This window comes from Elephas maximus, chromosome 17, assembly GCF_024166365.1.
Source record: "Elephas maximus indicus isolate mEleMax1 chromosome 17, mEleMax1 primary haplotype, whole genome shotgun sequence".
Classification (NCBI taxonomy): Eukaryota; Metazoa; Chordata; class Mammalia; order Proboscidea; family Elephantidae; genus Elephas; species Elephas maximus.
In genome coordinates this window covers 10,205,893-10,231,656 of record NC_064835.1, presented here as the reverse complement: position 1 = coordinate 10,231,656, position 25,764 = coordinate 10,205,893, and the positions used below count along the sequence as shown (strand labels likewise).

The 25,764-nt window shown below is 49.9% G+C and overlaps 1 protein-coding gene across 3 annotated transcripts in view; it reads left to right on the top strand.

Moving 5' to 3' along the window:
- Positions 1 to 9,389: 9,389 nt before the first annotated feature.
- The window catches only part of FXYD6 (FXYD domain containing ion transport regulator 6), a 34,996-nt gene continuing 18,621 nt past the window's right edge, over positions 9,390 to 25,764 (top strand). For 2 of the 3 annotated variants that reach the window (XM_049856695.1, XM_049856694.1), the window contains exons 1-2: positions 9,390 to 9,497; positions 24,751 to 24,866. The gene's annotated coding sequence lies outside the window, so the exon portion shown is untranslated. The remainder of the gene's footprint in view (positions 9,498 to 24,750; positions 24,867 to 25,764) is intronic. The other variant, XM_049856693.1, reaches the window with a different exon arrangement.

Below are 25,764 nucleotides of genomic sequence, written 5' to 3'. Positions count from 1 at the left end.
TGTTCATCTGGGAACTTGGCTGGGATGGAAATGTCCAGGCCTCTCTCTCCCCACATGTTCCCTATTTAGTCTCTACATGGTCTTTCTCTCTCTCCAGCCAGGCAGTCTGACTTCTTACAAGGCAATGGGCACCCAAGACGCAGTATTATTCCAGATACCTAAGGCAAAAGCTGAAGATCTCTGAAGGTTCCGTCTAGAAAAAGTCATACGATGATAGTTGTGTCCTGTAGCTATTTGTTAAAATAAATTACAGAGCCAGCTAAGATGGAAGTGGAGAGGAAATAGACTCCAGCTGTCACTGGGAGAAAGATTCATTGCAGGAGAACATGTGGACAGGAAGGTGGCGTCAAGGCTATCTTTGGAAATACAGCTTGCCACAACATTAGAAACACTCACTAGATGTGCCCAGGGTCTGTGACCCATGTCCCAGGGGCCTGCTAGCCATCTCTCCCTTTCTCCTACCAAGGTGGCAGCATCAGACTGACTCACAGATCATTGATGCTTATTGGTTTTCTCTGTCAGTACCTTTCCTAGCTTTAGAGTTCACCAAATATTCACTACACACCCATTAGATTGGCAAGAAGGAGCCTTGGTGGCACCATGGTTAAACAGCTTTGCTGCTTTTCAAAAAGTTGGAACCCACCAATGGCTCTGCGGGAGAAAGGTGTGGCAATCTGCTTCCTTAAAGATTACAAACTTGGAAACCCTATGGAGCAGTTCTACTCTTGTTTTGCAGGGTGACTACAGGTTGAAATCGACTTGATGACAATGGATTAGTTTTTTTTTTTTTTTTTTTTAATTGGCAAGTAGCAGGCATTCCTTGAATAATGCCGTTTTCTTACATGTTATGATTTTCCTGGGAGAGACAAAGTGAGCTTTTATTTCAGACTTTTCCCCACCCGACTGCATTGGCTTCCTTCTCTTCCCCAAATCAAGACCCTGCTATAAAGGTATCTGAGGAAAGGAACTGTGCAGGATCCACTCCAAGAAGAGAATCGCTGGTGAAAAGAGTTAAAAACATAAGCCAGACACCCCTTCTAGTTCTCAAGTTATCCACCATATAAGAGCATAGAACTTAGTCTCCTGGGCTAAGTCACCATATCCTTTCTCCTGATTCTAGAACAGAAAGTTCTGAGTTATAGTTAAGGAAGACACTGTGGACTCTGTTTTTAACAATGTGCCAGGAACAAGATGAGTTTCAAAGGCTAATGACAGAGTGAATGGCCAGAATGGTGAGGGTTTTATGCTCATTACCCCCACCAGCCACATCTAAGGTCCATACAAGGCCTGAAAAATGAAATCAATAGAGATAATGCTTTAAATGGTGGACATGAAACATGGCCCCGGTCTAACAGGCAGTAACATAAACAGAATCATCAGAGAGATTACTGAATTACAGGAGGGCTGGGAGGGATGGACAAGTCAATAGATCCAAGAGCCCATTATAAACAGATAAGAGAGGGAGTGCCCCTATGGCCACAGTGGTCTGCTCAGCTGCCCAGCATCCTTCTTGGATACCCATGGCCATAAGAGATGAGCCCTCTTCCCAAGACAGGTCAGGTAGATCTAGGATGCTGGCCTCTGGGCACGTTGTGCCTCCTTGGGAGAAATACAGGTTTGTGTACAAGCACCGAGTTTGCTCCATAGGGAAGCACTTCTCTACCCTCTTGGCAGTTAGCCAGCAGGCTTCATGCGACTTCCTTATAAAGAAGTTCAACTATCTACCTACCAGTCCCAAATCATTTTTATCATCTTTCCAAACATCAGCCCCAGCTTTGGGGTGATGCAAAGGAGAATAAGTGGATTCAAGTCAGTCTTACTCACCAAGCAAAAATGACTGGGCAAGTGAGTTAATGTCTTGTTGCAAAGTGGTTCTACAAGCTGAATGGAGGTGCCTGCTGGGTCCCTGTGATTTCTCCTGGCTCAGAAAACTCAGTGACAGCCTCTGTTCTGAGCCTGGATCTGGCGGTTTGGAGGACAGCGTATGATGATAAACAGGTGCCTCTCCCCACGAATGCTGGCTCCAGGCACTCAGGGAGGGGTGAGGCGTTCAGTCGCCTGCTTCTGCTAACAGGCTGTCAGTTTTTCTGTGTACGAGGAAAGCAGAAACATGAAGCTATTCTGGTTTTGTCCAAGGAGCCATTATGTCTTGAATTTCCAATGTCATTATCTCCAAAAGGCAATATCACTCAGATTTTCTCCCATTTGCATTCACTGGGAAAAGACAAATGGCTGCATGTTTGCAGGGGGAAAAGGCTACGGGGAGGAGCGGTCATGTGCTCGAATTTGGATAACCAGCAGCTCTGGAAGGTGTGTGCTCATAATTAGAGATCAGCACCTCGAGGTGACATTTCACACTTATAAGGCAAGTTGAAGTTAATCAGGCAGCAGTTGGCTCTCCAGGCTAACGGGATTGGGGTGGATCTTTCACTCAGAAACAAATCTCATCCATCTTTCGGCATGCCCTAAATAATGCCGTTTTCTTTCATATGTTATGAGCTTCCTGAGGGTGAGACAAAGTGAGATTTTATTTCATACTTCTCCCCATTGCAACTCCCTTTGCTTCTCCCGTTCCCAAAAATCAAGACCCTGATATAAAGGTATTTAAGGAAAGGAACCATGCAAGGCCCATTCCAAGAAGAGAAATGCTATATTGGTTTCTGTTTTTTGCTGTGCTGGCATCTGACAGGAGTGTGCTAATGGGGTTCACGTGGTATTACTGGGGAGTGCCCATGGGGCTGCAAGTGGTAGGTAGAGGTCTTCTAGGGGAGAAGGGGTAGTGCAGCTTTACAGAATAGGAGTTTAATTTTCTCACATAACAAGAAGTCTGGAATGAGATTATTCATGGCTAGTGTAGCAACTCCACAATGTTGTGGAGCTCCTTCCAGCTTCCTGCCCTTCGATTCTTAGTTGGAGGCTTCTTTCCTCACGGTTGCAAGGGGGCTGCTCTACTTCTAGCCACCAAGTCCTTATTCCTGAAAGGAAAAAGAAGGAAGAAGGAAGGACAAAAGACAAATGACACATACCTTTGAGTCTGTCCCTTTTTATTAGGAAAACAATTGTCTTAGAAGTCCTACTCTGTATAATTCTGTTCACATCTTGGCCAGAACTGGGTCATATGGACACCCCTAGTTGCAATGGAGTTTGGTAAAGTGAATAGTTTAAACTGAGCACATTGCTGCTCAGTTTGAAAAATGTTGTCTTTATAAAGAAAAAGAAGAGAATAGATCTGAGGTCCACCCAGATCTGGGGTAGGCAACCAGCAATGTCTGCCACAACACCCAGTCCCTCCTGAGCAGCTCAGCGCCAGTGTTATCTGCTCTTCCTCTGAGTCAGTCTGGCCTAGGAGGTCCCCAGGACCCATGGCCTGGGAGAAGGCCTTCATGTGGGGATGATCAGAGCCCCACGAGGCTCACTACCCTCACTACCCATTTTTCCTCTGCCCGGGGCCTCAACAACACCAGGTTCTTCATCCCTTCACCTTGGGAAGAAAGAACAAAGCAATGCATTCACAGATGTAGTCTAGGCCCAGGGAATCAGTTCTAAAGCCCCCTTTTGGTTAAGCTGGGAGGTTGCTGGCTGGAGAGAGAGCAAGGAAGGAGGTGTTCAAAATAAGTCTGACCAGGTTGATTGGGGCAAGATCATACAGTGTCTCATAGTCAATAGCTACTGTTCACTTAAATTCAACAAGTTATAGGTGGGGCACTGTGCAAGGCATTAGGACCGATAAATGGAGTAAGATGCCAGGCCTGACCACAAGGAGCTCCCATTCTATTGGGGAAGCTGATACATGCATGAGTGAAACTCAGAATATGATTTATACAGTTAGAGATGGAGAGACGCAACGCTGTTAATGACAAGACGGCACTAATTTTGATAAGGTACTATTTGAATTTAACTTTGTACAGTAGGTAGGATTTTTACAAGTAGAGAAGGGAAGGGAGAGGATGTTTCAAGCAGAGAAACCTGTATGAGCAAAGGTTTGGGGCAATAAAGAAGGCAGAGTGCTTAGATAATTGTGAGGGGCCCTGTCTGGCTGGGGCACAGCGTTTGTAAGGATTGGGGTATTGAGGGCGATAGGGTTGGGTAAGGAAGGGCAGAGAGTGGGTCAGGAGATAAAGCAGGAAAGGCAGGTAGGGGCCAGGTTGTCAAGAGTGAATGTCATGTTGAGAAGTTGGACTTTACCTTGTAGAAGATAGGGAGATGTTGAAGGTTTTCATCACATTTGAGTTGTGGAAGACAACTCTACCAAGCAAAAGTTGATAGACTAGGGGTGGGGAGAGGAGGCAGAGTCACTAGTGGGAGGCTGACACACGGAGGTCTGGCCTTGAGCAGAAACAGTGGGGCTGGAGGGAGCTACAGTGATGAGAAGCAGCATGGAGAGAGGAGTGAGGATAGCACATTCTTTCCTGGTGAGGAACCAGTTTGGGACAGTGCCCTTTATAATCTAAGGGGGACATGGGGAGGGCGGAAGCGGCTGTGAGGAGTTTGGTGATGGATTGATTAGGAGGAAGGCCCTGGGGTTTACTTGTCTGGGTCTCTGGGGAGAGGACCAGGCTGGAGACTGTGGGGCCATCAGCCCTAAGTGGGATGGTAAAACCACGGTCGTGGATTACATTGTCCAGGAAATATGTAAATGACAAATTGCCCAACAAAGCTATCCAGGGAGAAGTGGAGGAGTTCGAGAAAGAAAGGTCAGGGTAGGAGGGGTCCAGGATCAGGAGTGGCTTGGAAGTGATAAGAGCTCTATTCAGCCAAGGAGTTAGGAAAGCACTGTTCTGTCCTAGACACTGGGGCTCATCATTTGGCTGAGGGGCGAAGACACACACTCAAACTTGGACAGAGCAAAACCAGTTGCCGTTGAGTTAGTTCTGCCTCAGGACGACAAGGTGTGTGTCAGGATAGAGCTGTGGCCCGTGGGGTTTTCCCAAGCTGGTTTTTTGGAAATAGATCACCAGATCTTTCTTCTGAGGTGCCTCTGGGTGGACTCGAACCCCCAACTTTTCGGTTAGTAGCTGATCATGATAGCCATTTGCACCACCCAGGGACTGTATGAAGCAAAGTGAATGCGAATGGCACAAAGCAGCAGTTTGTGAGCTGCAAATGGTCCGGGCCAGGTGCTGCCTGGCAGGGTCTGCTCAGGTTCTACAGTCTACGCCCCGGTATGAAATGACATCTCATAGCTTCCCGTGGCCGCCTTGGACAGTTACCTGCTAGGAGTGGCAGGGGGTGTTCCCTGATACTTCTGGTCTCCCTTCTTGTCAGTGGCTGGGTAACCCAGGCACTAACTTGTCGAAGGGCTATTTTTGCCACAGTACAAGTGGCACGAGTGCTATCCAGATGGGGTTTTAACTACACAGTTGTAGGGTACTTAGCTCAGCACAAGCTTGAAGTGTGGAGCAGTCGCTTCCATGCCCAAGGATGATGCTATCCTCTTAGTCCTAGGTCTTCCCGTGGCTCCAATTTGGGGGTGGGTAGGAATGGTTCCTGTTCTTTCTTGATCTCCTTCCACCACTGCTGTGAACCTCTTTGTATCTTGGGCCTCTAGAAGAGCCTTCTAGAAGGACCCTCTAGCCCTAGAGAACGACCAGGCCTACTGCTCAGCAAGTTACCACTGTTTTCCTCACAGTGCCCTGAGCCCTGACTGCGGGGTCCGTCATTCTTGCTTGTAACAGTTTTCTTAATGTCTTTCAGTGGCTTCCCACTGCCCTAAGGATAAAAGCTGGAATCATCCAGGGACTACCAGGCCTGCCCTAGCCTGACCTCTGCTTCCTTCTCCAGCGTTCCCACTCTGCTCTATGGCCACACTGGCTTCCTCCTGCCTCAGGGCCTTTGCCCATGCTTCTTCTGTTCCTGTGGCAGAATCGTTTCTCAGCCCTGCCTGGCACACCAACTCCTGGCCCCTTCATTTCATCCTCCTGACCCTTCAGCTTGCTTCTCACATGCTACATCCTCAGGGCCCTGATCAGTGTTTTGATGACACACTTATTGCAGGACTATTTGATGAATATCTATCTTTCCCATTAGGTATACTTCACAAAGGCAGGGACCGTGACTTTACTGTCACCACTGTCTCCCCAGAGCTTGGTCCAGGGCTCAGCAGAGTGGCTCCTCAAATCAGTTAAATGTGTTGAAAGAATGGTAGCAACTGGTGACCTCTTTTTATCCAGACCTGCATTTTTCATAGGGTAGATGCATTTCTTTTTCCGCTAGAAGGGAGACGTGACCCCCCCCCAGAACAAGCTGGTTTGTGACTGTAACATCCCAAATTCCTTCAGCAGTGCCCTGGGATGGAATGTGAAGAAGCACTATCTGAGGTCAAGCCACGACTGTTCCTCATGTGAATGTGGCTGCTACTATCCTGTCACTGGTCTGCAGTGACAGGCAAGGTGACATGGGGGTAAAGTGGCCAAACACTTTAGAATTCCCTGGCAGAAAAGGGGCTGGCACCAACAGGTGGCCCAGCTTTGGAGTCCTGACCCATTGGCCCTTCCTTTCTCAAACAGGTCTGCAAAGCCTAGGTTTTTTACATGTCCTCACCAATAGGATCCCTGAAAGGAACACAGAGAGGTGGCCAAAAGGCAGACGTCAAGGGTGCCTGGAAGGGATTCATCTACTTGCCCAAGGACATGCGCCTAGCAAGTGGTGCAGCTTTGCCTCTCCCACCCAGAGGAAATGCAAAGGGGATAAGACAGTTGTAACAAAGTGCTCAGTTAAAAAAGGAAAAAACAGAGGAACAGAACGATTATTTGGTCTGTTTAACGTCACAGAGCTGGGCAAGATTTGAGGTAGAAGAGCTTTACCTTTTACCAGAACCCAGAGTTTGCAACTGGGCCACAGCGGGGTCCATTCTCCTCAAGGGCTTGTGCTAAAGGGGCCAGACTTGTCTTCCCAAGGGTTGCCCTGGTGGGGCTCTCTTCCCCTCTCTTTCTCAGTAGTCATTTATGGTTCCTCTCTCTACTGGCTCCAAACATACTCAAATCCTTCTTAAATTAATTTCTCTCTTATGCCTTGGGGTATTGAGACTCAACCATTTATTAAAATAATTAAATCATCTAGGGTTAGAATGGCATCCACCAGACGGAGTCCAGTACAACAAGATGGTGCCTGGCTACCACTGCTGGCTGCTCTGACAGGGATCACAATAAAGGTTCCCGGACAAAGCCGGAGAAAAATGTAGAACAAAACCCTAGCTCACCAAAAAAAAAAAAAAGAGGAGACTTACTGGCCTGATAGAGACTGGAGAAACCTCAAGAATATGGCCCCCAGGACACCCTTTTAGCTCAGTAATGAAGTCATTCCTGAGGTTCACCCTTCAGCCAAAGATTAGACAGGCCCATGAAACAAGACATAAAGCAAGACTAACGGGTCACGCCAGTCCAGGGGCAAGGACTAGACGGCACGGTTTCCAGAAGGCAGGAGGAGACAGGAAACCTGGTCATAGGGAATCCCAAGGTAGAGAAGGGAGAGTGTTGACATGTCATGGGGTTGTTAACCAAGGTCATAAAACAATACGTGTACTAACTGTTTAATGAGAAGTGAGTTTGTTCTATAAATTTTCATCTAAAGCACAACACCAACAAAAAAAAGAACTTAAGTAGAGTCTATTAGAAAAAGTATTTTTTGGGGAAATATGGAACTAAATACTTGTTCACTGCTGCTCCTTCAGTGATAGCACAATTCCTGGTGTTCAGTAAATCTTTGTTGAATAAATGAACAGAGTGCTACAGCAGGATGAGTAATGGCCCCCGAAGATATCCAGACCTAATCTCTGGAACCCGTGAACGTTACCCTGTATGGTGTAAGAGATGGTGCATGTGTGATTAAGTTAAGGATCTTGAGCTGTGGAGATTACGCTGGATCATCTGAGCGGGCCCTAAATTAATCACAACTGTCCTTTTTTGTCCTTATCAGAAGGAGGCAGAGGGAGATTTGACTATACAAGAAGAAGGTGGCTATGAGATGACAGGCACAGGGGAAAGATGGCAATGCAGCCACAAGCCAAGGAAGGATGCTGGCCTCCAGATGTTGGCAAAGGCAAGGAAACTTTCTCCCCTAGAGCCTCCAGAAGGAACCAGCCCTGCTGACACCTTGGTTTTATCGCAGTGAGACTGATTTTGACTTTGGAAATATAATAAATATGTGTTGTTTTAATAAATAAATAAATAAGTAAATCATCTAGGGTTAGAGCTGAAAGGGACTGTGGGGAATATTTAATCCTCACCCTTATTTCACAAATGAGAAAACTGAGGCCCAGGGCTGGGGATGTGGAGGCAGGGCTGGGTCTCCTGATCCATTACCCAGCTCTTCCTAGAAGCATCTATCACCATAGGGTTTGGGGTTTGTAAGGAAGACCCTGTGGCCCTACCCAGACTTGGACTGTCACAGTGTCTTTCAGGACTGCCCCCTTTTCACCCCTTCCCTCTCACATCTTGGCTCAGGCTGAGCAGCCTCCACCCACTTTCTGGGTACTACCAGCATGGCTGCCCCTCGCTGTGTTCCTGTGGTTTCTGCCTGTGCCTGGCCTTCCTGTCTTCCTACAGGCTCTCCTCCCGGTAGTCACAGCCAGTTTTTCAAGCGCTCACCGTGAGCACTGCGCTAAGCCTTCCAAGAGGTCAGTGTTAATCTTCGCCATTTTCACATGAGGAAACTGAGGCTCAAGAGGGTCCTTCTGTGATTTGCCCAAGATCACGGAGGCCAAATCTAAAAATTCGCAGTTGTCATCTGGAACTTTGACGCGTGAGGACTGGAGTGGAGCGGGGCTTGAACAGGGAGCAGTGAGGGGACCGAGCTGTGGCCTGAGAGTGGGGTGGGGGTCTTGAAAAGCGGGCCTGGGTACATCTGTGGTAGGGATGAGGGCCCCGCCGCCAGCACCCCACCTGGCTCTCACTGAAAATGACAGCTACAACCAGAGCTGGCTCCTGCGCCTACGACACTGCCATTCATGCTTTTAGTTCACTTCCCCTTAATTGCCAAGGCTCCCAATTAACGTGGGTTGCTGTGTCTGGTGCTGCGTTCTTTTCTCTGATTTTTCCGTTCCCCTCAGTTTACTATTTCACAGAGTCACTGGCTCTGGCACTGTGTTTGTCTCGCTCCCTTCCCACCCGCGCCAGAGGAAAACCAAAAAGCAACAGCCGGGCGCAAATCGCTCCCGCGCCGCACGCCCCCACGGGCAGGCTCCTGTTGCTTCTCCGAGCGCCGCTGGCCTCGGGAAAAACCGCCCAGACGGAGGGCTGCGCGCGAGCCGGAGCGGGCCGGAGGCAGGGGACGCGGCCCGCGGCCAGCAGCCAGCCGACGCCGAGGCACCGGGCCAGGGGCCCGGCCCCCAGCAGCCCCCGCCCGGCAGGCCGCGCCCCTCGGGCCCCGGCGCCGCCGAGCGGGGAGGCGGGAAAGCGCGGAAGCCGCGCCCAGCGCCCGCCCCCAGCCCAGCCACTCCCCGGCGCCTCGGGGCTCGGCACGTCCTCCAGGATCGGCTCCCAGGGGTCCGGGCTGAGCAGGTAAGGCGCTGGGGTGGGGCGGGGAGGCCGGGTTAGGTTCTTCTTCGAAGGAGGGCAGGAGGCTCGGGTGGGACCGACCCCCGGGAGCGGCGGGCTTTGTCTGTGACCGTGGATGTGTGCGGTCCTTCGTGGCCAGCGGCCGTCCTCGTCCCCGCCTGAACAGCTGGAAGCGGGTCTGGGGATGTAAACAAGGAGGTGGGCGTCGGAAGGGCCTAGGAGCCGCCGAGGGGAGCCAGGTAGCGCGGTGCGGGTGAGGCTGGTGACTGGCAAATGCTCAGGATGCTGCCTTGAGCTTGGGGCTATGGTTTTGGGAGAATGGCAGGGCGGCTCCCACCATGTCTTATCCGGAGGGTGTTTTTCCTTTGTTACTTGGAGGCTGTGGAGACTTGGCGTGGGGCGTGTGGATGTGAGGACGAGGGAGTGTGAGCACACGAGCCATACAAAATGGAACTTGCTTGTTTGGTGCGTGGGGGTCATGGCCAGGGATTGGAGCTGGGCAGCAGGCAAGGGGGTGGGGGCAGGTAAAGAAGGGCCTGGAGTTCCAGGGTATGGGGATTGAGGAGAAGGTCTGCATCAATTTTTTCCCCGGTTCTTCTTTCCAATCTGTTTTCTTCCCAGGGTGGAGGGTGGGGGGACCCAGTCCTATTCCCTCCTCTCCCTCATGTCCAGCCCCTCTTTCCTAACAGGGCTGACCTCAATGGAGCCAGGAACCCTGTTTCCCCCACTGTTTCCTTGGGCTTCGGTGGAGAGTTGGCTGAGCAGCCTGGGTCTCCTGGTGCTTGCTTCCAGCTGTTACAAGTGGTGGCTGGTAGAGAAAGTGCCCAAGGGTGGGAGCAGAGAGCAGCCATCCAGGAGAAATGGATCTGCCCATCCCCTGCTGCAAGCCTCCAGGTGCAGGGGCTGTGGCAGCCAGGGGCTTCTCCCACAAACGTGGCCTCTGTCTTCACTTCCTTTGTCTCTTGGCGTTGTGCTCTATGGCCGGGCCAGAATTTCCAGGCTTGGAGATGGATCAGTGGGCAGCCCACTCTCTCTATGACAGAACCTGCACTCTGGAGCTCAGCCGCCCTCACATTGTATATGTGTGGATGTGTATATCTGTTTCCGCAACTTAGCCTTTTGCATGTGACCTGCCTGGTGGTTGCCATGGAAACTCCTCTCTAATTCTCAGCCTCCCTCCTCCTTTTTCTGCCCATTCCTCACCTCCATTTCTCTTCCCCTCCCCCCAATATGGTTGCCTGGATACTGGTTACCCTGGCTTCTCTGGATTGGAGACCCTGGATCTCAAGCTCCCGCCCTAACCTGACACGGCCCCTTACCACAACACGCACATGCACACACCACTTCACACACACCCTATAAACGTACTCTTAAACACACACCCCACATATATACTACACACGCTCTGTAAGTACACCCTCACACATACTCCACACACACACACCCCCCACATCCTACTTGCCACGTAAAAAAAAACCAGTACTCCATAAACACAACCTCACACACCAGACACACATATCACACTTGTATCCTGCACACACACCACCCACAATGCTACACATACACCCTACCTCATGCTGTGCGTGCTCTTACATGCTGCCAATAATAACATGTACCATCACCTTCCTCAGCACACACCCCTTCTTCCCTCTAAACAGGTCTCAGGCTGGGATGAGGGAAGGAAGACAGAGGGAGTTTCCTGCCTCATCTACCTCTATGCTCTGGGGGGTGAAGATGTGGAGGCTCAGGAGCCTAGAAGAAAAACCTTAGCATCTCCCTGGGTGCCCTGAAGAAGGTGGAGGAAAAGTTGCTTCTAGATTCCCTCAAAATCAGAAACCCTCTCCTAGGTGCCAGACTCGAGCCTAGACGTGGACCAAAATTGCTTCTGTATGCAGTGGGCCCAAACATAGCAATGATCTTGAGGCTGGCTCATGGCTGGACAACGTTTCATTCCATCGCACATCCTCGCCTCCATATGATCTTGAAATCTTTCGACAGATTCTCTTAAGTAATGCACTCAGCTGCTAACTGAAAGGTTGGCAGTTCAAGTCTACTCAGAGGCACCTTGGAAGAAGGCCTGGTGATCTACTTCTGAAAAATTAGCCATTGAAAATCCTGTGGATCACGGTTCTGCTCTGATACACGGGGTTGCCATGAGTCGGAATCAACTCAATGACAGCTGGTTTATGTGCTAGGTGACATATTAATTGCTGGGGACAGATGGTGAAGAGGGAGACACGGTCCCTAAGCTCAAAAGCCTAGATTTCTCAGAGCTGGAAGGAGCTTTGAGGGAACATGCAGTCTGGACATTGTAGATGGGGAAACTGAGGCTCAGGTCACATGACAATAGGGGCTGGGGCCTTCTGACTCCTCAGCCAGGAGTTTTGACCCTACACTGCCTGTACTGTATTCCTTGCCATCCTTCCTTTATGACCATCAGCCCTCTGGAGATTGGGATGTTCCTTATAAAGTGTGGCTCCTCTAGTGGGCAGGGACCATCAGAGCACCTGCTCTTTTATGTTTACTTGGAAGGTGAGGCTGGAGGGTACAGCAAGGCTGTGGAGAGGAGCAGCTCCCTAGACCCTGGGAACTCCCCACAAGCCATGGGTGAGTCAACCTCACCCTAGATCTGCCCTCCCATAAACCAGAACATGTATTCTCCCCACCCTCAGCCCCGCTGGATTTAGTCTGCTGCCATCTGGATGGCAGACTGCCAGGTAGCCCCCAGGACTCATCATCTAATGAATCACCCACACTAGCTTCTGCCCCAGTGCCCTGGAGGAAACAAACCCTCATGAAAGGCACAGCCTGAAGGAGGCAGAGAGCCTGGAGGCTCAGACGTGGGTTCTAGTCTTAGCTGTGCATCCCAAAGGCAAATGCATTCATTCCACAGAGATCTTTTCAGACGCACATTGGGTTCCTGGTGGAACCCAGAAATGGACTAAGTTTGTGCGCAGTAACAGAGCCTCCACGATTTTAGACCTCTGTTTCTGCATCTGGCAAGAAGGCGGTTTAGATTTCATGATTTCTAAGATTCTTCGTGTTCTGAATTTTTATGGATTATACCGCCTTGAAAGATAAGCTGTTTTCTCTCCAGGTCCCAAATTGTACATACTGTTCTGCAATCAGGGCTGCAGCTGAGCTGAGCCGGAAATGGGCTGATCTCTGGTTACTGCAGAGAAGTCTCTCCTTTCTCCCAGTGGGACAGAGGTGCTCAGGAAGTTGAGAGCAGGGTTTTTCCTCTCTCGCTGAGGGGGCCGCCCCCTCCTGAACGCTGTGGTCTGCCTGGTCTGTTCTGCTAGGCTGTGAACTGGAGCTGGGTGGAGCCTTTAAAGAGATGTCCTCTAGAGAGCATGAGATCCAGGCCCACTGTTTTGTGGGTCTATGAAATTCTTTGGTGAAGGGCAGTGATGGTCCGGTGGTAGAATTCTCGCCTTCCATGTGGGAGACCCAGGTTCAGTCTCCAGCCAGGGTACTTCCTGCACAGCCATGCCCATCTGTCAGTGGAGGCCTGCGTGTTGCTATGGTGCTGACCAAACAGGTTTCAGCGGAGCTTCCAGACTGAGAAAGACTAGAGAGAAGGACCTGGTGGTCTATTTTTTAAAATTAGCCAGTGAAAACCCTATGGATCACAGTGATCTGAGCCTCAACCGATCATGAGGATGGTACAGGACCAGGCAGCGTTTCGATCTGTTGCGCATGGGGCCTCCACGTGTCGGGGCCGACTCCACTGCAGCCAACAACATGAAATCCTTTGGAGGGAGAGCCTTTGGGCAGCCTAAGACAGGAGGCGCTGGTTATGGGCAGACCACACTGGCTGTCTGTCCTTGGCATCCGAGAAGCAGGACAAAGGCTTGGAACCAATTTGGCAGCACATTTCTGCTCTGGAATGGGTGGGAGGCCCTGATCTGGGAAGCTGTGGATTCAGCTTGGAGGCTATACAGGCACAAGCTTATTATAAAGATATGCGGGGGAGCACAGGGCCCAGGAAGGGGCTGGGCCACGTGGGCAAGGCTGGGACAGGGGAATGCGCTGCCCCAGCTCAGAGTATCCAAGTTGTGACAGAAAGGGCCAGGAATGAGGGGGCATCACTTTGGGGTGACAGTGACTGGCCTCACAACCACTCTTCCACTCTACCCAGCAGAAGGGCAATGCCAGGCATTGGTTGTGAGACCAGAGCTCTCAAATCCTTTTAATAAATATTCACTGAGTCCCTCCTTTATGCCAGGCCCTGCGGGCTTCTTGCTGGAGCCCTCCTGCTGGGGGGATGCGGGGGGGACCAATTAATTTGTCCTGACTCTTCCTCTGTCCCCCTGCCACCCTCACATCCACTCCTGCTTTGGGATTAGGGTTGGAAGCTCCACTCCCACGAGGAAGGCTCTTCAGCCTTCTTCTTCATCAGGAAACCCCTCCCCATGCACTCACCCTTGCGCACACACTCCCTTTCTCACGCACAGGTAACCTGACACATAGGCCTGAGCTGCCAGGTTCCCATACACCTCCTCGCCTCACCCAGCCCAGCAGCAGTCTCTCACCCTCCTACCTCTCACCCAGTGGTCCTCCAACTTCCATTCTCAGAGCCCCACCCCACCATACCCGCAGATCCAGTTATACCACTCCTCTACTCAAAATCCTCCCCTCATTCTCCACTAAGGAGCCCTGGTGGTGCAGTGGTTAAGCACTCCATTGCGAATGGAAAGGTTTGAACCCACCGGGTGCTCTGCGGGAGAAAGATATGGCAGTCTGCTTCCATAAAGGGTACAGCCTTAGAAACCCTATGTAGCAGTTCTACTCTGTCGTATAAGGTCGCTGTGAGTTGGAATCAACTTGATGGCAATGGGTTTATGTTTTTTTTGGTTCTCCATTGCCTATGAATCAGTACTGATGCCTGCCACTGACATTCAAAGCTCTCTGTAATCTGGCTGCAGGGACCTGTCTTTCCAGGCACTCTCCCAGGCTAAGTAGAGAGTGGCAGAGTTCGGAGACAGACACGCGTGGGTTCTAATCTGGGCTCTGCTACTGTCTACTCACCTTAACTTTTCTAAACCTCCATTTCCTTACTTGTGATATGAACAGGAGGATTGAGTAGTATAAGCTATGTGAAGTGCTTAGCATGGTACCTAACTCATAGTAAACACTTAGTAAATATTTTCTGGAGCCCTGATAGCAAAGTGGTTAAGAGCTCAGGCTGTTAACCAAAAGATCAGCAGCTTGAATCTACCAGCTGCTCCTTGGGAACCTTATGGGGCAGTTCTAGTAGGTCCTGTAGGGTCGCTGAGTCCGAATCGACTTGACAGCATACAGCAGCAGCCAATATTATCTGCTATAATAACGATAGTAACGGCAGATTCTCATCATCGTCGTAATCATCACATGGGCGTGAGTGACAGGAAGGGACTCAGCTTTGAGGGGCAAGTGGACTGCTGGTGGGTGAGGACCTTCATCACATCCTTCAAAGCTCCTCCCAAGTATTCATTTTTTCAAGTAGCTTTTCCTAATCCCTGGGAAACACCCACTTTCCCCCTCCCCTGTACACATCCCACTGGGCCTGCGTTTATATTCACCTTCTCCCCTCTACCCCACTTATCTCTCCAAAGGCAAGGTCTGCCTTATACACGGTATCCCCCACAGTGGCTGGCGTGGTGTTGGACACATGGACAAAACCCAGTCAACATGTACGGATGGACATGTATGGGGAAAGCCCTACCCACCAGCGGGTGTTAAAAGCCCACTTGCCCCTCAAAGCTGTGTCCCTTCCTATCATTCGCGCCCACATGCATACAACACATCCCTGCCCACGTGTGTATTTCTTCATCCCCTGTCATCCCCTCATCCGCCCCGTTCCTTTGTTAGGGTCTAAAAGCAAGGACTCTGACTCCTCTGAGGTCTGGGAGATGCTCAAGGGCTGACGTCAATGGAGGGAGGCTGGTTCTCCATGGCGTTTTGGTGGTTGGGATTTGACAGACCCAGCCAGCAAGAATGAGGAAAGGGGGCACAGAGAAAGAATTTAAATTCCTTTAAAGTTCCGTACAGATCGTGGGGTTGTTCTGAGGTCAGATGGCATTACAACTAAATGGGATGATGCCACTGTAGCGTCCGTTTATTCATTCATTGGCACTTACTGAGCAGCTACTGTGCTAAGTGCTGGGGACACAGAGATGCCCAGAGTGTGCCTCTGTCCCCAAAGAATTTATAGTGTGATGGGGGAGGCACACGCACTAGTGATGGCTAGCCCTGGGAATCAGGGAAGGTGACAGGAAGGGAGGGGACCATATGTTTCCTGAAACAGAGACAGACAGGGTTGAATAGCCCCTGCCTTCCATTGGTAGGGCACATATCCAGTATCCCGCCCATGGTCAGGGCACATCCCCATGCTGCCCCCACCCCCAAGGAAATGGCGGGGAATGTACGCAGAGCTCTGTGGGCTGTCTGGGCTGTGCTTTAAAGGAGGTAGGCTATTGCGCAGACAGCGGAGGGGGCCAGCCCAGCCACCTGGCACTGTGGCCTGGCTGTGGGCAGCCTGGCCCTGGCCACTGCCCTGGGTGTATACTTCAGTGCTGGGACTGCTTGTCTGGCCTCTCTTGAATGGACCTTTGTTAGCAGGCATGTGAAGGAGGCAAGCCACACTGCCCTGACATACTCTCCCCTGCCCAGCCTGTGGGGACTGGCCTGTGACTTCTGGGCAGTGCCTCGACATGAACTCTTTGGAACCTGGCTGAAACCCTCTCAGGGCTGGGGGCCTCAGGTCACTGTGCTGGCAGGCAGGAGCCTGAGTCCCAACCCCTGACTCACTTTGTACAACTCATGTCGTTGGTCTGTGCTCACGTTTCTTTTTCTGCAGAGCTGGCCAAACAGTACTGCTCTGTGTGCCTCTAGGGGCTGTTATGAGAAGCCCTGGAATAATGGTGCATTAGATCTTAGTTGGCAGTGACAGTCAGGATAGCAGCCGGGCACTGGTCCAGTGGTGGGCCAGCATGGGGTCTTTCCAGGGAGACTCCTAAAAACCAGGCCTGCTTGCCTTTCTCTCTTCATGGCCAGCTCTTTCTCTCCTATCTTTTTTTTTTTTTCTTCCTTTGACCATGTTTCTCTTCCCCAGAAGATTAAGGGGTGCCCCAGGATAAGACAACAAGTCTGTTGCAATGTAATAAAGAGACCGGCCTCACCTGCCCCACCTGTGCATCCAGCCGGGTTAAGGCTGGATCCAGGGCTGGGCTCTAGGGAGACAGGTTTGATTGATGGGGATCTGAGTTGCCTCCTGAACTGACTGCCTTCAAGAGTCCAGCCTCCAGCCTCCCACCTGTGGGGCGGTGAGTAATGGTGGGGCAGAATCCCAGCCACTGGGCCACTCAAGGAGGCCCTGCCAAGCTCGAGGGCCTGGTAATAGAGAGGAACCCAGTGGGAAGGGTCCAGCCCAGGGAGGGGTCAGCAGCAATGATCTGGGCCAGAGGTGCCCCTCCCCCACTCATAAGCTGTCCAGGGACCTTCAGGGCAATGTGGGGAATTCGGTAAGGGTGTCCCCAGCCCCTGAGACTCCTGGTCTCCTGGCATGTGCTCTCTCCTCATCCCTAGCCTTTTGAGTCCTCTCTCGTCATCACTCCTTCTCTGGAACTTTGTAAGGAGGCCAATCATTTCAAGTTAGGCTATTAAACAGAATAATTGGTATTTGTTTATTTGATGGGCATTTAAAATGCAAATTGAAGAAACAAGTTACATTTCCCCCAGAGGCCACAGATCCATCACTGGCCTCCTTTGGACCCAAAGCACTTGTTTTAAAAGCTTTAAAAGCCTTTGTTGGCTTTTGACTGTGTGGTTCTGAAGCACAGTCCCCATTACAGGAGCACCGAATGCGGTAAACAGGGCAAATAGTTTATGCCGCCAGTCAGGCAGGGTGAGCAGATGTGGGAATGCTGCCGTGGGTTGTGGGACTGGTTTTTTAAGATGAATTAAAAAGTTAAAAAAAAATTATTAATAGACTATTTTTTTTAGAACAGTTTTAGATTTATGGAAAAAATTGAGCAGATACGACAGAGTTCTCGTATACCCCTTGCACCCAGTTTCCTTATTATTAAGATTTTTACATTTGTTGCAATTAATGAAGCAATACTGATACATTGTCATTCACTAAAGCCAATACTTTATTCAGATTTCCTTAGTTTTTCTGTTCCAGAATCCCATCTGGGATACCACATTTAGTTGTCATTTCTTCTTAGCCCCCTTTGGCTGTGACAGTTTCTCAGACTTTTCTTATTTCTGATGACCTTGACAGTTTTGCAAAGCACTGGTCAGCTATATTGCAGGCTATCCCTCAGGTGGGATTTGTCTGATGTTTTTCTCGTGATAACCACTACCAGTTGCCATCTACTTGATTCCAACTCATGGCGACTCCATGTGTGTCAGCGGAGAACTGTGCTCCGTAGGGTTTTCATAGAAGTGGATCTCTAGGCCTTCCTTCTGAGTTGGCTCTGGATGGATTCAAACCTCCAACCTTTCAGTTAGTAGCCAAGCACGTTAATCATTTACCCCACCCAGGGACTGCTTTCTCATGATGAAACGGGGATTTGGGGTTTTTGGAAGGAAGATTACAGATGTAAAGTCCCATTGTCATCATATCATATCAAAGGTACATACTGTCAACATGATTTATCACTGTTGATGTTGACAAGATTGGGTTTTTAACTCCTTTTTAGTGTCCCCATCCAGCACGATGCCAGCACCAGGGGATTGGTGCTGTGTTCTTTCTACTCCTCCAGACAAATGTATCAGCTTGTCAGCCAGCACTTACTGGGTGTCTGCACCATTCTCAGGTCTTGCAAGTCATAGGGTAACACGGAGACTTTTCAGATAGAACTTTATCAAAAAGGGCATAAGACAGAATTGCTATGTGCCAAATCAGTTTGTGCTAACAGCAGACAACAGACGCTTGTTGAGTCTGGAGAAAGAAGCAATGAGTCTCCAGGCTGGAGTGGTGGTTGGACAAAGGCAACAGTTCTCAACCTTGGCTGTACCTTAGTCAGTGGGGAGCTTCTCATAATTACTGATGTCTTGGCCACCTCCCCAGAGTTTAGAATTGAGTGGGGCATGACTATCATTAAAAAAAAAAAAAAAAAAATCCCCTGAGTAGTTGGGGCTGGGGCCTGGGGACCATAGTCTTGGAGGATATCTAGGTCAATTGGCATAACATAGTTCATAAAGAAAATGTTCTACATTCCACTTTGGTGAGTAGCGTCTGGGGTCTTAAAAGCTTGTGAGTAGACATCTAAGATACATCTATTGGTCCCATTCCATCTGGAGCAAAGGAGAATGAAGAAAAGCAAAGACAAGGAAAATACTAGCCCAGAGGACTAAAGGAGCGCTTGAACCGGAGACTCTCTCAGCCTGAGACCAGAAGAACTAGATGGTGCCCAGCTACCACCAACAACCACTCTGACAGGGATCACAACGGACAGCCTTGGACAGAGCAGGAGGAAACAGAATTCAAATTCATGAAAAAAGACCATACTTACTGGTCTGACAGAGACTGGAGGAACCCCCAAAACTATGGCCCTGGGACACTGCTAACCCAGAACCGAAACCGTTCCCAAAGCCCACTCTTCAGACAAAGATTAGACAGGCCTATAAAACAAAAAATAACACACGTGAGGAACATGCTTCTTAGTTCAATCAAATAAATGAGACCAAATGGGCAACTCCTTTCCAAAAGCAAGATGAAAAGGCAGGAAGGGACAGGAGCTAGACAATGGACACAGGGGACCTGGGGTAGAAAGGGGAAGCATGCTTTCACATTGTGGGGATTGCAACCAATGTCGCAAAGCAATATGTATATAAATTTTTGAATGAGAGATTAACTTGTACTGTAAACTTTCACCTAAAGCAGACACATACACACAGACACAGACACACACACACATGCACACAAGCCTGTCCATGTGATCTGAAGGTACAGCCAGGGTTCAAAAGTGAAATAACGGAGACTGAGAGGGCATTCTAAGTAAAAAAAAAAAAAAAAAGTAAAGGGACTAGAAAATACAAAGCACGGAGATAGATATGCACAAGGCAGGAGACTAGGCTATCTTAGCTGAAAGTAATGCCAGGAAATACTGGAAGGGTAGGAAAAGGCTAGACCTAAAAGTACTTACAGAAACCCCGGTGACGTAGTGGTTAAGAGCTGCACCTGCTAACCAAAAGGTTGGCAGTTCAAATCCACCAGTGGAAACCTTGGAAACTCTACAGGGCAGTTCTACTCTGTCCTATAGGGTTGCTATGAGTCGGGATCAACTTGATGGCAACAGGTTTGTTTTTTGTGGAAGTACTTACATGCCATAATGAAAAGTGTGGATTTTTTTTTTTTTTTTTTTTTTAAACTATATAAGACACTGAAGCACCACTGAATATGTTGAGTTTGGGAGAGAAGTGATCAGTATACACTTTAGGGAGATTAGTCATGCGGTTGTCAGTCAATGTCCAGGACCGATTTGAGGGAAGAGGTTAAAGAGGGGTGACCTTTACGTAGCTACTACAACAATTCAGGAGAGCAACAATTAGGATCTGAACTGGAGCCAGCAATGGAAGAGAAGGGCCAGATTTTAGATTATTACAGGAGTAAGCATGGCTAGGAACCCCAGTGGTGCAACGGTTAAGCGCTTGGCTGCTATCCAAAAGGCTGGCTGTTTGAACCCACCCAGTGGCCCCCTAGGAGAAAAAAATCTGGTTATCTGCTCCCGGAAAGATTACAGCCTAGAAAATCCCATGGGACAGTTCTACTCTGTCGTAGAAGTGTGGCTAGGACTTTGCCACAGACACAGTGTGGAGGCTGGGAGAGAAGGAAGCACTTAACTCCACTATATTCTAAGCTCTGTGAGGCAGAGACTGCGTCTGTCTTGTTCATTGCAGTACCCTCAGGCATGAGCAAAGTGCCTGGAAAACAGCAGGCAATCCACAAATGTTTGTTGGTTTGATTACCGAAAGACAATGGTGCCTTTCTTTCCAAAATGATACCCTGTTCCAAAATACCCGTCTCTTTCTCTCCCAATTTCTCCACCTTAATGCACACAGATCTCAGCCATAGGGAAAGCAATCTGATTTAAATAACTCACCAAAAGAAAAACGCAAACCCTTTTCCATCAAGTTCGTTCTGACTCATAGTGACCCGACAGGACAGAGTAGAACTGCCCTATAGGGTTTCCAAGGAGTGGCTGGTGGATTCAAACTGCCGACCTTTTGGTTAGCAGCTGAGCTTCTAACCACTGCAGCACCAGGGCTCCAAAACTCACGTCAAGATATAAATGACTGTTAGGATTGGGAGTATTTACCTTTTAAAAGAAACCTTTTTTGAAATTTTAAAAATCTGTCCTTGAGAGAGTGTTGGGGTGGGGAGGTATTTTTGAGTAGGGGTGGTCTTTATTTCAATTCTATACTGTAATCTAATCCTGAGCCAGACCAGAAAAAAGGGGATCTTCAGCTTGGCAGCCCACTCACGAAAGGCTGCCATTCCCTGGGCTAGCAGCTGTATTGGCATCCCCTGTGACCTGGGCTCCGATGGGCAGGATCCCCTACAACTGGTCCTGGGAGGTGGTCCAGCTCCCAGCATAGATGGTTCTGCTGGGCAGAGAGCAGCAGGCACCATAGCTGCTAGGAGGTAAGTGGAGGCTGAGGAGGGAGATGAGAAGACCTTCGTCATGCTGAAGCTCAGCCGGGAGCCGTGGGCCATAACTGACAGCCAGGGTCCAACAACAGCTGACAGATAATGCTAGCCCTCTTTTCTCCTCCTAAGAGGCTCCAGGGTCGCCGCCTCACCCCAACCTCAGCCACAGCGGGCGAAGCAGAGTTGAGCAAGGATAACTGTGAAGGGAAGAAAATCACACATGTATGTCGAAATTAAATAAAGCTAGATTTTGGATTATCTGTGGCTTTGGTTATTCTCACCATAGCTATTCTCCTCCAGCCTGGATAAAGAATCAAAACCAAACCAAACCTGTTGCTGTTGAGTTGATTTCAACTCACAGCCACCCTATAGGACAGAATAGAGATGCCCATAGGGTTTCCAAGGACCAGCTGGTGGATCTGAACTGCCAACCTTTTGGTAGCAGCCGAGCTCTTAACCACTATGCTACCAGGGACAAAGAACACCCCCATCAAATGAGCCCAACTTGGTTGTGAAACAGGGTCAACATTTTCATTTCCCTTAAGCCAGTTGCCATCAAGTTATTTTGATTCATGGCAACCGCATGTGTGTCAGAGTAGAGCTGTGCTCCATAGGGTTTTCAAGGGCTGATTTTTTGGAAGCGGATTGCTAGGCCTTTGTTCCAAGGCATCTCTGGGTGGACTCGAACCTCCAACCTTTCCGTTAGCAATGAGTGCTCTCTGCACCACCCAGGGACCCGTCATTTCTCTTAGTCTGTGTATTACCACACTTGTCAGGAAGGCAACACCAAAGGGTGGAAAGAGCATAGCATTTGGAATAACGGAATCAGGAGCTATGCCATTGTTAGCTGTGGGACCTTAGGCAAGTAACTTAACTGTGAGCCTCACGTTTTCTAATCTGTAAAATGGCAGTAGTAACCAACATCACAGGTAGTTGTGAGATCCTTTGAGCTAATACTTGTGGAGTTGCCTGTTCAATAAGTTATCTTAGAAATGCTTCGTGTTAAAAATGCTTGTGTTAACATCGTCACAGTCATCGTGTCCTTCAGACACATGGGCAGGGAAGAGGAACAGTGGGGTGTGGAACATACAAAACACAGTGGTTCCCCTCTCTCATCTGACAGCCACAGGCACGCTGGAGGGTCTAGGACTGAGGGCTGAGAATCCCTGTCCTGCTGCATCTGGCCCTGACTTCTGAACCTGAAGAAGCAAGAGGACCAGCATCACAGAAGTCCACTTAGCTCTGCCTGTGTTCCAGGGCCCAGCCTGCCTAGAGAGGCACACTGCAGGGGCCCCTGGGGAAGGAAGAAGATTGGGCCTGCTGTCCAGAGGTGTGGGGGCAGGGGGGAGGTAAAGACCTCAAAGGCTGGACCTCAGGCTGGGGCAGCACGGTTCCTGGCCCTTGGGAAGCGGCTGCCTGGACAGCAGAGACACTGTCTTCCATTGGCAGCCCCGTGCAGCAAGGGGGAGGGGGTGAGATGTTTTCTCCCAGGAAGAGCAGCTGTCTGTTGACTCCCCCGCTCCCCCCCCCACACCATGCTCAGCCCTGGCACGTTGTCCTTTCTCTGCTCTTGAGAGCATCAGTGTGTGGCTAGGTCACCCAGGGGCAAGGTTGAGGCAATGGGGCAGCCGAGGGGCAAGGGCCCAGCTAGAGCTATGAGGGAGGAGAACAGCGTGGGGACTTGCCAATGTTTCCCCCAGAGCAGATTTTCTTTTCTCTGGGCCATCTCCACCTGTCCTTACTCTGCCACCTACGTCCCTCCCTGCCCCTCACACCCAGTTCTGCCGTGACCCCTGCCCCTCTGCCAGCCTCCATTTGGTCTTGCATCCTCTTTCTTTTGCTTTGCCCTCCTCTCCCCACTTCTCTGGGCACCTCCCTGTTTCAGTTTCTCTTCCTCTGGGGTTTCTCTCCTCTTCTGCTGCGTCATCTTCTCTGTTCTCTTTTTCTTGCTTCTGTGTCTCATAGTGGGGGCATGGAAGGATATCACCGGTCTCCAGCTGCCCCGTCCGATGTGCTCTCCCTATGCCACCTGCCTGCAGCCCTGGATGACGCAGACTGTTTTTCTTGAGGCCGGAGAAGGCAGTGGCTCAGGGGAGCCTTTTTCATCTGTCAAGCCCTGCTCTGCCCTGTCAGCTGTGGACTGAGGCCCCTCCTGCCCTGTGTCAGCACAGGAAGTATGCTGGAGCCTTCCACAGGCTAGAGCGCAATGAAAGCAGGAAGCAAGGGAAGTGAGAGGAGGTGACTGGGACCCCATTCCTTGGTCCTTGTCTCTCTCTCTTTCCTATCTTCCAGGAGAAGGTAGAAAATGGAGGAGGAGGTTGAGGAAAGAGTCGGGGAATGATAATAGTATCAATACTACTCACAGTTGATGCCCAACAAGCAATCACTACTGGCGAGCATTGCGCTCAGCTCTTTCCACGTGGCACCTCTCTTCACTGCAAGTGACAGGGATGGAACTCAGTTGTCTAGCAAGGCAGGAGTTACCGGTTCACAGAGTCAAATTGTAGTTTGAGAACCCAGCCAGGACCCTCTCCCTTCTGTTCTCCCTCCTTCTCTCTGCCTGCTGCTGGGCTCTTTACCTGCCTGCTGTTGGCAGCTCAGTCCCCCCACCACTCCCCCCACACATTCTTTTCAAAGCTTTTCTGCTGGCATGTGCCCTCCCTCCCCTGGTTCTTCTGTGACAACACCTACTGGAAGGCTGACATCTCATACTCATTCCTTTTAGCTACAAGGGAGGGGCTGTGGTTGGCTGCCTCCAGGAGGCCACCATGGTTGGAGTCTGGGAAAATAAGTCTCCAAAAGGAAGTAGAGCTCACAGAAGCCAGGGGTGCAGACAAATGAGACAATAATTGCCGCAACACAAGGGCTACCTCATCTAATCTTCCCAACTCCTGAGATGCATATTAGTATCTTCATCTTGCTGTTGCAGAAGCAAAGACTCAGAGAGGTTGAGTGACTTGCTCAAGGCCACAAAGCCACTAAGTAGCAGAGAGGCAGGATAGCAGAGTGGTTCAGAGCAAGAACTCCAGAGCCAGGCTGCTTGGATCTGAATCTTGACTGTGCTGCTTTCTAGCTCCAGGACCTTGGGCAAGTTACTTAACCTTCCTGGCTTCAATTTCCCCATCTGTATAATGGGAATGATCATAATTGCCACTTCCTAGGATTGCTGTGAGGATTGAATGAGTTCATATGTGTAAACCACTTGGAACAGCACTTGGCTTAGCATGAGTGCCTAATAAATGTTAGGTATTGTTTTCACACTGCTTTAATTTTTTTATAGTTTACAAAGAACCTTCAAGTGCAGTATCTCCCTTGACCCTTATAGTAGCTTTGGAAAGTGGGCAGGGGACTGGACTGGTTGATTGCCCACTGCCCCACCCCATACTCTCGTCCCAGACCTAATCAGGTACACAATTCTATAATCTGTTTTTTTTAAAAAATTACCATCTAGGGTAAGCAGCAAGGGAATATAAATTCTCTCTCAGGAGTGAGCTGGCAGGGACTGTGCATCCTGCTGTCTCTCTTTCTCTGGTATTTATGAAGCTGGAGATGTTGGGGAGCCTGGTTGGTAAATGTTTACCTAGAGCCTAACCCCTTCCTTGTGGCCCTTTTCAGAGCTTGCCCTGAGCCAGCTGAGTCTTGCAGCCCTACCTGCCGGGCTAGGGTAGGAGAAAGAAACAGGATAGCAGTGCCTGGGGGAGACGGGGAGCCTCTGGAGAGCCACAGTGCAGGTGGGTCATCATGCCCTTCACTGCTGAGTGGGTGAGGGCTGTCCTCTGGGGTGTCGGGCAGGAAGACCACTCTTCCTCCAACAAAGGGACAGACAGCAGGGTTGACGTCTGGAATCCAGCACTCACTTGCCAGAGGACCTCTCTCTCTGCCTTAGTTTCTTTACCCATAAAATGAGTTTGATGGTAACACATACTTGATAAGCTATTTCTAAGGGTTAAATGAGAATAAGTATTTAAAACGCTAAGAATAGTGTCTGACCTGTGTTGTCTGTCATGATTATTATTGTCACCTCTTGTACCCCATCTAGACTGCTAGTCTGGGCCTCAAATATGGGCTTTCTACCTCGAATGTTCAGTTCTTCTCATGTCCTTCTTTGGAGTCTATGCTCCAGCCAGACTTTTGTCCCTCACCCCCAAACACCCAACCACTAGCAACTTCCTACCAGCAAGCTCACCACTCTCTCCACCTAGAAAACTAACTTGTCTTCTCTCCACCTTCCCTTTCACGTTTTGTCCAGGGCTTCTGGCCCCGGAAGTGTGCAGTGTAGGTCGGGGTGGGCTCCGTCAACCTGCAAGGAGCTTCAACCCTGAGCATCCCTCTTCAGGAGGTCCTTGCTCTCTGGCCCTGGAGGTCCAGGGTGCCCTCTTCACTGTGTGTGGGAGGACCTGGGAATCAGGGCCCACTGTCCTAGGCTGGCAGCATTGCACAGAGGCTCTGCCATCCAGGGAGGATGGAGCTGTATCTTGTAGCTACACCAGGAAAGGGAGCTTCGAAAAGCTTCTCAAAAGACGCCAGAGATGAAGAAGAACTAATCCTCTGTTTTCATAAAACAGATGATGAAACTCTGGGTCACTGTGGCCAGGACCTTAGCGGTTAGAGAGTTTAGGGCACAAAGTT